The sequence below is a fragment of the Canis lupus genome, chromosome 23 (assembly GCF_048164855.1).
Source record: "Canis lupus baileyi chromosome 23, mCanLup2.hap1, whole genome shotgun sequence".
Taxonomy (NCBI): Eukaryota; Metazoa; Chordata; class Mammalia; order Carnivora; family Canidae; genus Canis; species Canis lupus.
In genome coordinates this window covers 35,311,239-35,323,544 of record NC_132860.1, presented here as the reverse complement: position 1 = coordinate 35,323,544, position 12,306 = coordinate 35,311,239, and the positions used below count along the sequence as shown (strand labels likewise).

Sequence of the window (12,306 nt, the reverse complement as noted above, 5' to 3'; positions counted from 1 at the left end):
ACTGAGACTGTATTGCTCCTTCTGTGAAGCCCAGACTTATTTCACTGCTACTGTGCCAACTTGTCATCATTCCTCCTGGGCTCATGTGATTCTCCCTATCTCCTTGCTCTAACAATTGCTTTTACTGAGATCAGGAAATTAACCTCATTGTGTTGACCTTTTCTTTGTTCATGCCTCTAATTTTATTTAATTAAATTTTTATTGTTTCTTTATTTTAAAAAGAGTTCCATATATCTTTTTTAACTTTTTGAGGAGCCCCCATATTGTTTTCCAGAGTGGCAGTACCAGTTTGCATTCTCACTCACAGTATAAGAAGGTTCCACTTTCTTCGCATCATCATCAACATCTGTTGTTTCCCCAGTTGTTAATTTTAGCTATATATCAGTACTATGGTCTGAATGCTGTGTTCCCCCACCCCACCTCAAATTCATATTTGCCTAATATATTGGTATTAGGAAGTGAGGTCTTCAGAAAGTGATTAGGTTGTAAGAGCTCCTTGTGGACTCATGAATGGGACCCTAGAGAGCTCCACCAAGTGAGGTTATGGTGATAGCCATCTGTGAACCAGGAGGTAAGCTCTCTCCAGCTATGGAATCTACCTGCATCTTGATCCTAGACTGTTCAGCCCCCAGATCCATGAAAAATGATTTATTGTTGTTTATAAGCCAACCAGTCTATGGTATTTTTGTTACTGCAGCCCCTAACACAATAAAGAATAAATAAATTCTTTCTAGGACTAGTGGTAAGATGTTCATGGCATCATATGTCTTTCTAGTCCAAACAGTCTATTCTCATTTACATTAAGCTAGTATCTCTGTCCTGGATCTTACCACTTTAACTATTTCCTATTTCAGGACAAATCTGTTGTCCATCTGAGATTTTCTCTGAGACATAGGAGGAGGATTTTGTTCCCTGTATTGGATTATGGATTTAAATTTTGAGGCTGAGGTCAAATATATACCAATAAGCAGCAAGCAGAAAGAACCCTGAGCTGGTCACCTCCCCCTCTCCACCAATTACCCACTAACAAAACGGATACCTCCATCAGGTTTCCTGTGGAACCCTCTGCACACAGGATGTCTGAAACATGCATTCAGTGAAATACATGGTAGCAGAGTACCTGATACGTGATGGCAATTCAGTAACTGCTAGGGAAAGGAACCAACCAACAGATATTTTTGTTTTATTTTGTTTTATTTATTTATTTATTTTTTACCATGGGTAAGGCATTGTGCAATGTGATTTATAACCTTTGTCTTTTGTAAACCTTAAAATAGCTTAAAATATACGTGTTAATAATCCATACCTTACTAATGAAGTCCTAAGTTTCAGAGAATTTAATTAAACTCTTCAATGTCACATAACTAGCTAGTGGGAGAACTGGGATTCAATCTCAAGGCTGTCTGTTTCTAAAGTTCATGCTCTTTCTATAGTGCCCTGTGTCTTTCTGTTTGAACTTGAGTATGAATTTGAATGTCTATATTCAAAGAATATTACTATTTCTACTATATGTGTATTTATAGTCTCTGATATATCTTATATAATATACCATACTATAATTTTTTATACCTCATCCCTCTGTGCTAGAGCACAGGCTGAGGGAATTTTGAATGGAAGCTTCCATCTCAAGCATTCATTTCAAAAAAAAAGAAGGAGGAAGAGAAGAAGAAGAAGGAGAAGAGGGAAAGCATGATGAAGAGAAAGATTAACTTATGGAGTAGGTATTTTGGGGCTGCAAAGAAAAACAGAGCATAGATTATTTAAACCTACATTTGTTTTATTGTGGAAAGTATCAGAGAAAAGCCCACTGAATGCATGTTAACTGCTCCATACTTGTGTGCCGAATGCAAATTAATTGCTAAAACCATCTGGTAATCATTTGAATCTGGCAGTAAAAGTGATGAGTGAAACATTTATCATCAATCTGAAGGCGCATTTTTCTAATGGATCTTTTATTCAAGTTTTATGTTTCTGTTGTGAATTTAAGTTTATTTTTTTTCTAGCTACGTAGTGCTTCCAACTTCTATTTGTAATTAGGGTGATTCTGATTTTATAGTGGTGGCCCTAGAAATAATATTGCGGTTGGCCTTCATTGATCAACAGAGTATCCACCTCTTGACCCCACAAAATAATGCAAACTTTGATTAAATTAGAGAAAACCAGTGTAGACACTTTGATTTTAAGAAAGCACTCTTTACTGGCTTCAGAATAGGCATAGAAGTATGCATGTGTATGTGTGAATTCGTGTATGTGTTTGTGTGTGGGCATGTATACATGTAGCTTTAGGAGCACAAATTTAAATTTCTATTGTGTATCATTGCAGAGATACTTATCTAACCTTGATAATAGTACACTCTTCAGGTGCACAGTCAAAAGAAGTAGCATCTTTGGTTTCATCTTGAGGTAGGGGTCACCCTTAGAATGAGGTAAGAGGTGTCCCTATACAAGACCCTGTACTTTTAATTTTTTTAAAAGATTGTATTAATTTATTTATTTGAGAGAGAGAAAAACAGAGGGAGAGAGAGTACAAACAGGGGGAGAGACAGAGGGAGAGGGAGAAGCAGACTCCCCGCTGAGTAGAGAGCATTATGTGGGGCTCGATCCCACGACCACAGGATCATGACCTGAGCAGAAGGCAGATGTTCAACTGATTAGCCACTCAGGCACCCTGGGCCCTGTGCTTTATTAGGCCCTACAGATGAAAAACACACCAACATAAAACTTACTTAAGAGCATATGGATATCTCTCTCACTTAGAATCTGATGCTTAGCACTGGCATATAGTGACCCACATCCCAAACATTAACTCACATAAGTACCACCATTCAGGCCCCAGGAAAATGCTTTTTCATATCTCCTGCCCTGTGCTCTTAGAATGAAGACAACTGTGTCTAAATACTTGAAGTTTTGTGGGTTTACCTATTCATGTTAGAGATGGATACTTTTGAATACAGTGAGGATTTGAGTAACAGAAGCTTTAGAAAAAGAGAGGAGGCAAAATTATTATCTTGTTGAATCTCTTCTCTTAGGTAACATGAGTGCCATAGATTTTTGCCTAACATCCCATTAGTATTCTAGCATTGCCCAGCATCCATCAGGAAATATTTTTCTTTGTGTTTTAATATGTAGTTTCCATGAATCAGCATGATATTCACAAGAGCTGTATATAGATGTTGAACAATATTTGGGTGTATTAATCAAAATTGTTTAAGTAAAGGTGGATTTAAAAAATTTTTTTTATTCCAGTGCAGTTAACATACAGGGTTATATTAGTTTCAGGTATACAATATAGTGATTCAGCAGTTCCATACATCACCCAGTGCTCATCAAGATAAGTGTATTCTTAAGAAAGGTGGAATTTTTAATTTAACTTTTTGAAAGCATAAATAATTCTTATTAGTATTTTAAAATAAAAGTGATTATTTGCAATTCTAGTGTTCAGTGCTCACCTATTTACCAATGTAAAGAATCAGCTTTACAAATTCCATGTTTGTGTCTAGACTTATGTTTGTACAAAATGGCAGATTAAAGTTGGAATGTCTTTGGGGGCTAGTTTTTGGACTCTTCAAGTTATAATTGATTAGGGAAAAAATATGAGTGAGAAATATTCCATTGTATGTCTATGCCACATCTTCTTCATCCATTCATCTGTTGACAGACACCTGAATATTACTCAGCCATTAAAAAGAATGAAATCTGCCATTTGCAATGACATGGTTGGAGCTAGAGAGTATGATGCTAAGCAAAACAAGTCAGAGAAAGACAAATGTCATATGATTTCACCCATATGTGGAATTTTAGAAACAAAACTGATGAACATAGGGGAAGGGAAGGAAAATAAAATAAGAAATAAGATTTAAAATGGAGAGAGAGGCAAACCATAAGACACTCTTAAATAAAGAAAACAAACTGAAGTATGCTGGAGGGGAGATGGGTGACGGTATGGGGTAACTGGGTAATGGACATTAAGGAGGGCACTACTCGTAATGAGCACTGTGTGTTACTGATGAATCACCAGATTCTACCCCTGAAACTAATAATACACTATGTATGAACTAACTTCAATTTAAGTAAAAAAAGAAAAAAATAGGGGTAAAAGTGATTACAAGACATCATCTAGATAAAGAGTTAAATAGGTGGGTACATAATAATAATCAACAAGTGTGCATTGGTTCATTGGTTTTCTTTTTTTTTTTTGTATATTTTTTTATTGGAGTTCGATTTGCCAACATCCAGTGCTCATCCCGTCAAAGTGGTTTTCTATTGATGCTGTAACAAACAACCACAGATATAGCAACTTAAAAGAATACAAATTTGTTCTCTCAGTTTCTGTAGGTCAGAAGTTCAGGCACAATGGGGCTCAGTTTCTTCTCTGCTTAGTATTCCCCAAGGCCACAATTTAGGTGTGGCATGACTTCACTCCTTTTTGGAGGCTCTGAAGATGAATCTGCTTCCAAGCTCATTCAGAGTGCTGCTAGAATCAGTTCCATGCACCTGTAGGACTGCGGTCTCCATTTCCTTGCTGGCTGCTGGCCAAGGGTTCTACAGTTTTAGAGGCTGCCTGTATTCCTTGGTTTGTAGCTCACTTCCTCCATCTTCAAAGCTGGCAGTGGTAGACAGTGTTTCTCATATTTTGAACCTTTTACCCTGTCTTCTTCTTCATCTCTCCTGTTTGTTTACACTCATTAATTTGGTTGAGTCCTACAACAATCCCATTAGGGTGTGGTGCCTCCATTTTTCAAGTACAGAATCTATGCATAGAAGACATTCAGGGGTTTGTCTTTCTGCTCCATTCTCACTATCTGCTGATACTTCCCCTTTTTGCTTTGTTTATCAGTCTTGGTTGCCCGGGGACAGAATTTGATCTTTAGTTTTGATTTTTGTCAGTCCTTATACCATGACTTCATCTTCTTTCAGTTTTTGACCACTTGACATCCATTCTCTGTAGGACCCACCTTGAAACTCTTTTTTTTTTTTTTTTTGCCTATGTAGCTGGTGTCCCAGACTTCCTCAGGATATCACTGTGTGTCTTGCTCCTGTGTGTAGTCTATTTCACTCCCTAACCTATAGCCTATACTTCTGGAAAGATTATATGATGGAATGGGAAGAATATGAGCCTCATAGTAAAGGAGACTTTCTTGTCATCTGAATGTATGATGTTGGGAAATCTATATAATCTTTTTGAGTCTAAACTTTCTCAGTCATAAAAATGGGAGTAATTATACCTGCCTCTCAGAGTTGCTTAAGAATTAAGTAAGTTAATAATATATGGATGCACCTGGCACATTGTCTGACATATATTAGCTGCTTGAAAAATTTTTTTTTTTTTTAATTTTTTTTTTAATTTTATTTATTTATGATAGTCACATAGAGAGAGAGAGAGAGGCAGAGACATAGGCAGAGGGAGAAGCAGGCTCCATGCACCGGGAGCCTGACGTGGGATTCGATCCGGGGTCTCCAGGATCGCGCCCTGGGCCAAAGGCAGGCGCCAAACCGCTGCGCCACCCAGGGATCCCGCTTGAAAAAATTATAGCTGTTTTCATCATAATTAACAGTTTATATCCCGGCTTTCTTTTTACATTGTGAATACTTGGAGGGTCAGAACCACATTTTACTCATTTGCATCCATATTTCCTAGCACAGAGTGGTTTCTTAATAAATTCTTGAGTTCAATAAAAAAAAACTTAAGACTAGAATTCCTCTGAACTATTCCTACAGTATTTTATGGGGAAAATGCTTGACATAGATGAATGGGACTAATGGCTACTGCTCCTTAGCTATTAATTGAAAAACAGAACTAGAAGTACCTTATTTTTTCTTCTGCTCATTAACTTTGTTTTCACTTGTCCAGCTTCATTGTCAATGACTCTGAGTTGTTCCCAGGTGGATGGTTGTATTATTTTTGTTCTCACACACATTATTGGCAGGGCCTCCTATTTTTTTTTTTTTGTATTATACTGTCTACAGTCTTTTTCATGTTTCTCCGATTTAACTCCCTGTGTAGCATATTTGTGCCACAGATAACTTCTGCTTGTCTTCCACTAATCTGTTAAGACCTCCCCAGAAACTTTTCTTCTCAGTGTTTCTGTGCTATCACGTTTGATTATTTGGGAAGCTTCTCTCTAAACAGAGTCCAGAACACTCCTAGATGCTAGAATCTTGAATGATCTATTCCTTTAGTTTTTTTTTTTTCTTCAAGAAAGTATTGGAAAGAGAAAACATTTGTACCTCCTAGTAGAGGGCAAGGATGGACTGTTAATATAGAGAAAATACCAAACTTAATGCCCTAGTTAAGGGTGTTGCCAACTCTTACTGGCATTATGGCAATGGCTTTCCACCTGGACTAGCTATATTAATTCTCGCCCCTTTCTAAGTCATTTTCTATGCAACATTTAGAGCAATGTTTTTGAAATGCAAATTTCACTTTGTACCTCCCTGACCTGGGACATCTTTTAAACTCTAAGTAGTTCATTTGTTACTGTGCCTAGTGAGTTTGTTGGCATTTTACTAGTTAGGACAAATCTAGCACTTTAAATCTCTTTAATGTGCATTTATCATTCCTCCCAATTGAAGATTATTTGTGCATTTAATGATTGATTCTCACTGATCATTGGAGTAGATCATAATAATGTGAAACTTTGTACTTATTTTAGAGAAGTGAATTAGGTATGTACTTAGACTGTAAAGAGCTTGAGAGACCTGGTTTTCAGTCATAGTTGTATCAGCTGTCAAAACCTGTGCCTTTGGCAATCTACCTCTCTTAACTTTAGTTTCCATATCCATAAAAGAGGAATACTAGAACCAGTCTCTCTTCTATGAGTATTAAATAGATCGATGAGAAGAATATTCATTGTGATCTCCAGAATATAGTTAGCTCACCATGGAATGTAGTAAAGCTTGCTGTTATGGGAGAAGTTCCAGGGAAAGTCCTTGTAACCAAATGTTTCTTCTTTATTAACTGTCTTTTGCTTGAAATTCCAACTTTTCAGTTATTCCTTTGTGCTGAAACGTGAAAGGATCTGGTTAATCTAAGAGTTGTATGAAGAGCGGTGTGGTGCAGCTGCAGGAGCATGATCTATGGCTCAGGTAGACATAAGATTTTATTCCTACCCTGTGGCTTACTGCCTGTATAAACATGGTATTTTACCTTCCTGAAGTAGTATGTTCTATAGAAATGTAGAGCTGTAACTAAAAATAAGCAAGAACATCAGCAAGTGTGCTATTTAGCCAACAAATGTTTATTGAATGCCCACCATTTGTTAGAGTCTCAGGAAGGAGAGATAAAAAGCAAATTTTTGTCCTCAAGGAGCTCACAGTTTAAACTCTCTGAGATGAGATGCCATAGGACCTGCCAAATGCTAAAAATGGATCAGTAAGCTTAGGTACATCCTTTCTAGGGGTGGAGAGCAAGTGCAAACATTTGTTGTGGATTAGCTGTGAGGGATCTTATTTGGGACTAGCTGTGGATCTTGGGAAGTAACAGGGGCTAGCAGCATCCCTGTGGAATATTGTTAGTCAGAAAAGGAATTTGTGAACAAAACAGTGATTCTTGTTACCTATGGTAACCTATTGATGACCACTCAAGGTCCTCAGAAGTTTCATTAACCACTATGCTAGTGATACAGGAAGAGCAAGATCATTTCCTGAAAGAGATCAAACTCTGAGTTCAAGGAAGACCAGAAAATAGTCACACAGCAATGTGAAGTATTTTATAATTAAGAATGTTATAAGATGCTTTGGGAACAGACAAACTGGCCTATAAATCCTAGCTTGGGATGAAATGGGAAGATCTCATTAGATGGTGATGCATCGACTGAGTCTTGAAGGTGTTCAACAGATAAATTCAGATAACTGACTAGTTCCCAGTTTATTTCTGATTATGACCTGATTTACTGAGATCAAACCCAGGTTGTTCATGGATAGGGTTATCTTTTTTAACAGTTTTTATTTAAATTCTACTTAACATATAGTATAATTTAGTTGCAGTTATGGAATTTAGTGATTCAACACTTATATACAATATCCAGTGCTCATCACAACATGGGCTATCTTGTCAGTATAAGATCCAGTAACTTTGGGTAACTGGAGTGTGAAAAATGATTTTTGTTAGTGTTTGTTAAATTTATACTTTTGCATAAATCTAAATGTAGTGCTGGTGAGTCAAGACTTCCTCACCATTTTTTTTTAATTGGAGTTCAATTTGCCAACATATAGCATATCACCCAGACATGAACAGAAATTTCAGAGGAAGACATAGACATGGCCAACACGCACATGAGAAAATGCTCTGCATCACTTGCCATCAGGGAAATACAAATCAAAACCACAATGAGATACCACCTCACACCAGTGAGAATGGGGAAAATTAACAAGACAGGAAACCACAAATGTTGGAGAGGATGCGGAGAAAAGGGAACCCTCCTGCACTGTTGGTGGGAATGGGAGCCAGTGCAGCCACTCTGGAAAACTGTGTGGAGGTTCCTCAAAGAGTTAAAAATAGATCTGCCCTATGACCCAGCAATTGCACTGCTGGGGATTTACCCCAAAGATACAGATGCAGTGAAACGCCAGGACACCTGCACCCCAATGTTTCTAGCAGCAATGTCCACAATAGCCAAATTGTGGAAGGAGCCTCGGTGTCCATCGAAAGATGAATGGATAAAGAAGATGTGGTTTATGTATACAATGGAATATTCCTCAGCCATAGAAATGACAAATACCCACCATTTGCTTTGACGTGGATGGACCTGGAGGGTATAATGCTGAGTGAAATAAGTCAATTGGAGAAGGAGAAACATTATATGGTCTCATTCATTTGGGGAATATAAAAAGTAGTGAAAGGGAATAATGGGGAGAAAACTAGTGAAAATATCAGTGAGGATGACAGAGCATGAGAGACTCCTGATTCTGGGAAATGAACAGGGATAATGGAAAGGGAGGTGGGCAGGGGGTGGGGGTAAATGGGTGACTTCCTCACCTTTTAAGTTGTGAAGAGGTATTCTTCAGATAACTTTGGCTGTTTCTGCCTTGGGCATCTTGAGGATTTTCCATTCTACCCAGGTCTCTCTGCTGCTGTAATGACTCAAATGATACCTGTCCCTAACTTAATCAAAAAGCTTAATGCTGGCAGCCCCAGAGGCTCAGTGGTTTAGCACCACCTTCAGCCCAGGTTGTGATCCTGGAGGCCCGGGATGGAGTCCAACTTGGGTTCCCTGCAGGGAGCCTGCTTCTCCCTCTGCCTGTGTCACTGCCTCTCTCTCTCTGTGTCTCTCATGAATAAATAATAAAATCTTTAAAAATAATAAAAACAAAATTAACAAAACAAAAAACCAAAAAGCTTAATGCCCCTCAAGTTCCTGATCCAGCAACCTCTCAAGACAATGAGAGGAGGTTTGGGTCCTATTTACCTTCATCATCTCAAGCAAACAGTGTGTTCAAGGCACTCATGTAAGTTTTCTTAGTAAAGGGTTAAGTAGATCTCAAAATGCATCACAGTGAAGGGAGGATAAAGCCTGGAATTCCAGATAATGAAGCATTCCTTCTGCTGGATGTGAGCCTCGGTGGGTGAACATGTTCCCATTGGATAGCCCTGAATTAACTCTAGTCTCGGGTTTTTTTTCTTACAAAGCCACTTCTCAAGTTTTTCAAGCTTGTAGCCATACCCTCCTCATTCAGAAAACACTGCTTATCCCATACAGAGGATAAGGTATAATACTTTGGATCTTGCAAATTTATATTTTCTTGTAGCTTACAAATTTGAGCAACACCACAGACTACAGCTAGATACATATCATTGCCTGTGGTCCAGAAAGGGATCCAGAGAGAGATGAAATCTGGTCCTCCGAATAAGGATAATATGGGTCCCCCTTAGTCTTTCAACCACTGAAAACCTTGAACTAATTCTCTTTACCATGTCATCTTGAAGTAAGCTTACCCTTATAATTTAAACCTTATTTTTCCCCCAGAGATTATGTAGTACAGTCCCATACTGAAGAAAGGCTGTTTCTCCTGTCAGAAGTATTTTGTCCTTGATCTTATGAAATATAGACTCTCTAGTTACTGGACTGAGAATCTCTTGGCTCTTCTTGCCCCTCCTTACTTGTAGCTAATGGAAGTTCTCTTTGGTATCTTAAAAGAGAGGGATGAGGATTTGCTGGATCTGATTAAATTTTTTTCTTCTCTTTTGATAAAAACTGTGGATGTGAGATTGGGGGGAGTATGCCTAGTTTATCCTTTCAGACAAGAAATATTGAACTCAATCCTGGATTGGTTTCTATTTGTATGACAAGAACCCAGACGAGGTCAGATTACCTTACTTTAGGGTACAGGAGTTTTTCTCTAATTATCAGTGAACTTGTCTGTTTCACTTCCTATTCAACAATGAATTCCTTGTATAAAGGGGCTTGTGTTTTTCATGTTTGAAACCACAACATCTAGCACCTTAAGTGGACACTTGAGTGGTATTCAAAAGACATTTGCTGAGTTGAACAAAACCAAAACAAAATAGATTATATAATTCAAAATAATCTTTTTAAAACTTTCTAACTGGACTATTAAATGCACCTCAATAGTGTGAAACTATTTTGAAAAATAATTGTCAAATTTCCATTCCTTCCTACAAGTGCTCTATCTTTGTTAGCAGATACACCAATAGGACCAAGGATTGAACTGTTTTAATTTCTGTCTGGAATCTTCTGGATGTCAATTTCTGTGACATCCTTAGGTATGTGGTTCTACTCTGTTTCCCTTCCTGAATCTACTGAGGTAGCTGCAGATAGAAGGGTTATTAACCTTCTGTCAGCAGGAACCTTTTGCAGAGATGAGCTTCTTAAGGGCCGATTTCCTTCAGATAAGCTGCCTAGCTCCTGCTGCTTTGATCAAGAAATTAATTCATTGATAGCTCAAGACCTACCTAAAAGCCCAAGGTGGCTTTTTATTTTAAACATATTGATTTTTGTTCCCCCTATTTCCCCCGCTCCCGACCTTCAGTAAGTGGATAAATATTTGCTTTTATGCTTTGTATATGTGTATCCTTTGGTACTTCTTTTCAAACTCACTTCTGAAGAGGAAGAAAGTGACATGTTTTTAGTCATAGAAATTTAGCTGTTTGTATTTTTCAGCATATGTTTGTGGAATGCCTGTATCAAGTTGGATTTTCCTCTTAGTATTTGACTTATTCTCTCCTCTTCAGATGACATGAATTCATACTTCCTCTGATAGGTTTGCTAAAAACAAAGGTACCAGCTCTATTCTGTTGATCCACTTGATAAAGAGGAGATGGATTACTATTAAGCAATAGGATGCTGATAACAAAGGTACATGGGTCAGCAAAGCTGCCTCATGTTGGCCTTGGAAAGCCATCATGATCTCAGTCACTGCTTCTTCCTTTTTTCACAGGTACAGTTATGGTCGTTCACAGTCCACCCCTAGCAGTGCAGTGAAGAAAGGGAACTCAGAGGTGGGTGCTCTAATAAGGAGATAACATGTGAACAGATCCTCCCTAATATTTGCAAGATTCAGGGCAGGGTGATAAATGGAGGCCTACATACCATATGTCTAAATTTTTAAAAGGTATAAATCAAGCTATGCCCACAGCCTGGCACGTATTTCCACCCAGGGCCCTATAGTCTGAGGCCTACGTAATGTTCATGAGACTTGAACATTCTGCTTTGGGCTGATCCTATCCCTCCTAAGCCTCAGAACTCTGGAGAAGGCAGAATGGAATCTGGGCCAGAGCTCAAGATTCCTGGGCAGTGTTGAGTTAGATGCAACCCAGGTTGGAGACTGATCTTAGGGACTGAAGGGGGCAGTTTCTCCTCAACACATCACTTTGGTTTCTCAGACAAGAGGTGGCGATTTTCTCTTCCTTCTGTATATACTCTCAATCCCACATCTGGTGTTGGTTGGGGGTAGGGAGAAAGGATTTGGCTTGTATGACCCTTTTTTATAATTCCTGTTTGTGTAATAGATTACTAAAACTTAAAGAAAAAATCTTTCTTGTGGAATTAAAAGGAAAAGGACTATTATTTGGTTTTTGTGATACATAGGGCCTTCTAACCCCTGGAGCCCAGGGTAAGGGCTCCTCTGGCCTCTGGATCTAAATATAAGTCTCTAGGTCCTGACCTGACCTCTTTAATGGCTTTGGTTTAGAATGTCTATATACAGGAGGGCTGCCCCCTAAAAGCCTCAGTCCCTTACATACTAGTCAGTGCAAGCAAGTGATACAAATGTTCCTTTAATTGTAAGTAGCTATGGGTGACATGGTGAAGTCAGCTACTGCCTAGAGTTCAGGCAGCATGGAGGAGG

At 38.4% G+C, this 12,306-nt stretch overlaps 2 long non-coding RNA genes across 5 annotated transcripts in view; one reads left to right on the top strand and one right to left on the bottom strand.

Moving 5' to 3' along the window:
- Nucleotides 1-9,456, bottom strand: part of LOC140615076 (uncharacterized) — a 37,514-nt gene extending 28,058 nt beyond the window's left edge. Inside the window, exons 1-2 of the long non-coding RNA XR_012015747.1 lie at nucleotides 8,978-9,456; nucleotides 6,880-7,002 (exon numbers count right to left, since the gene is read on the bottom strand). This is a non-coding gene — a long non-coding RNA (uncharacterized lncRNA). The remainder of the gene's footprint in view (nucleotides 1-6,879; nucleotides 7,003-8,977) is intronic.
- Nucleotides 7,592-12,306, top strand: part of LOC140615075 (uncharacterized) — a 51,384-nt gene continuing 46,669 nt past the window's right edge. For 2 of the 4 annotated variants that reach the window (XR_012015745.1, XR_012015746.1), the window contains exons 1-3: nucleotides 7,592-7,699; nucleotides 10,643-10,723; nucleotides 11,398-11,458. This is a non-coding gene — a long non-coding RNA (uncharacterized lncRNA). The remainder of the gene's footprint in view (nucleotides 7,700-10,642; nucleotides 10,724-11,397; nucleotides 11,459-12,306) is intronic. The other 2 variants (XR_012015743.1, XR_012015744.1) reach the window with 2 other exon arrangements.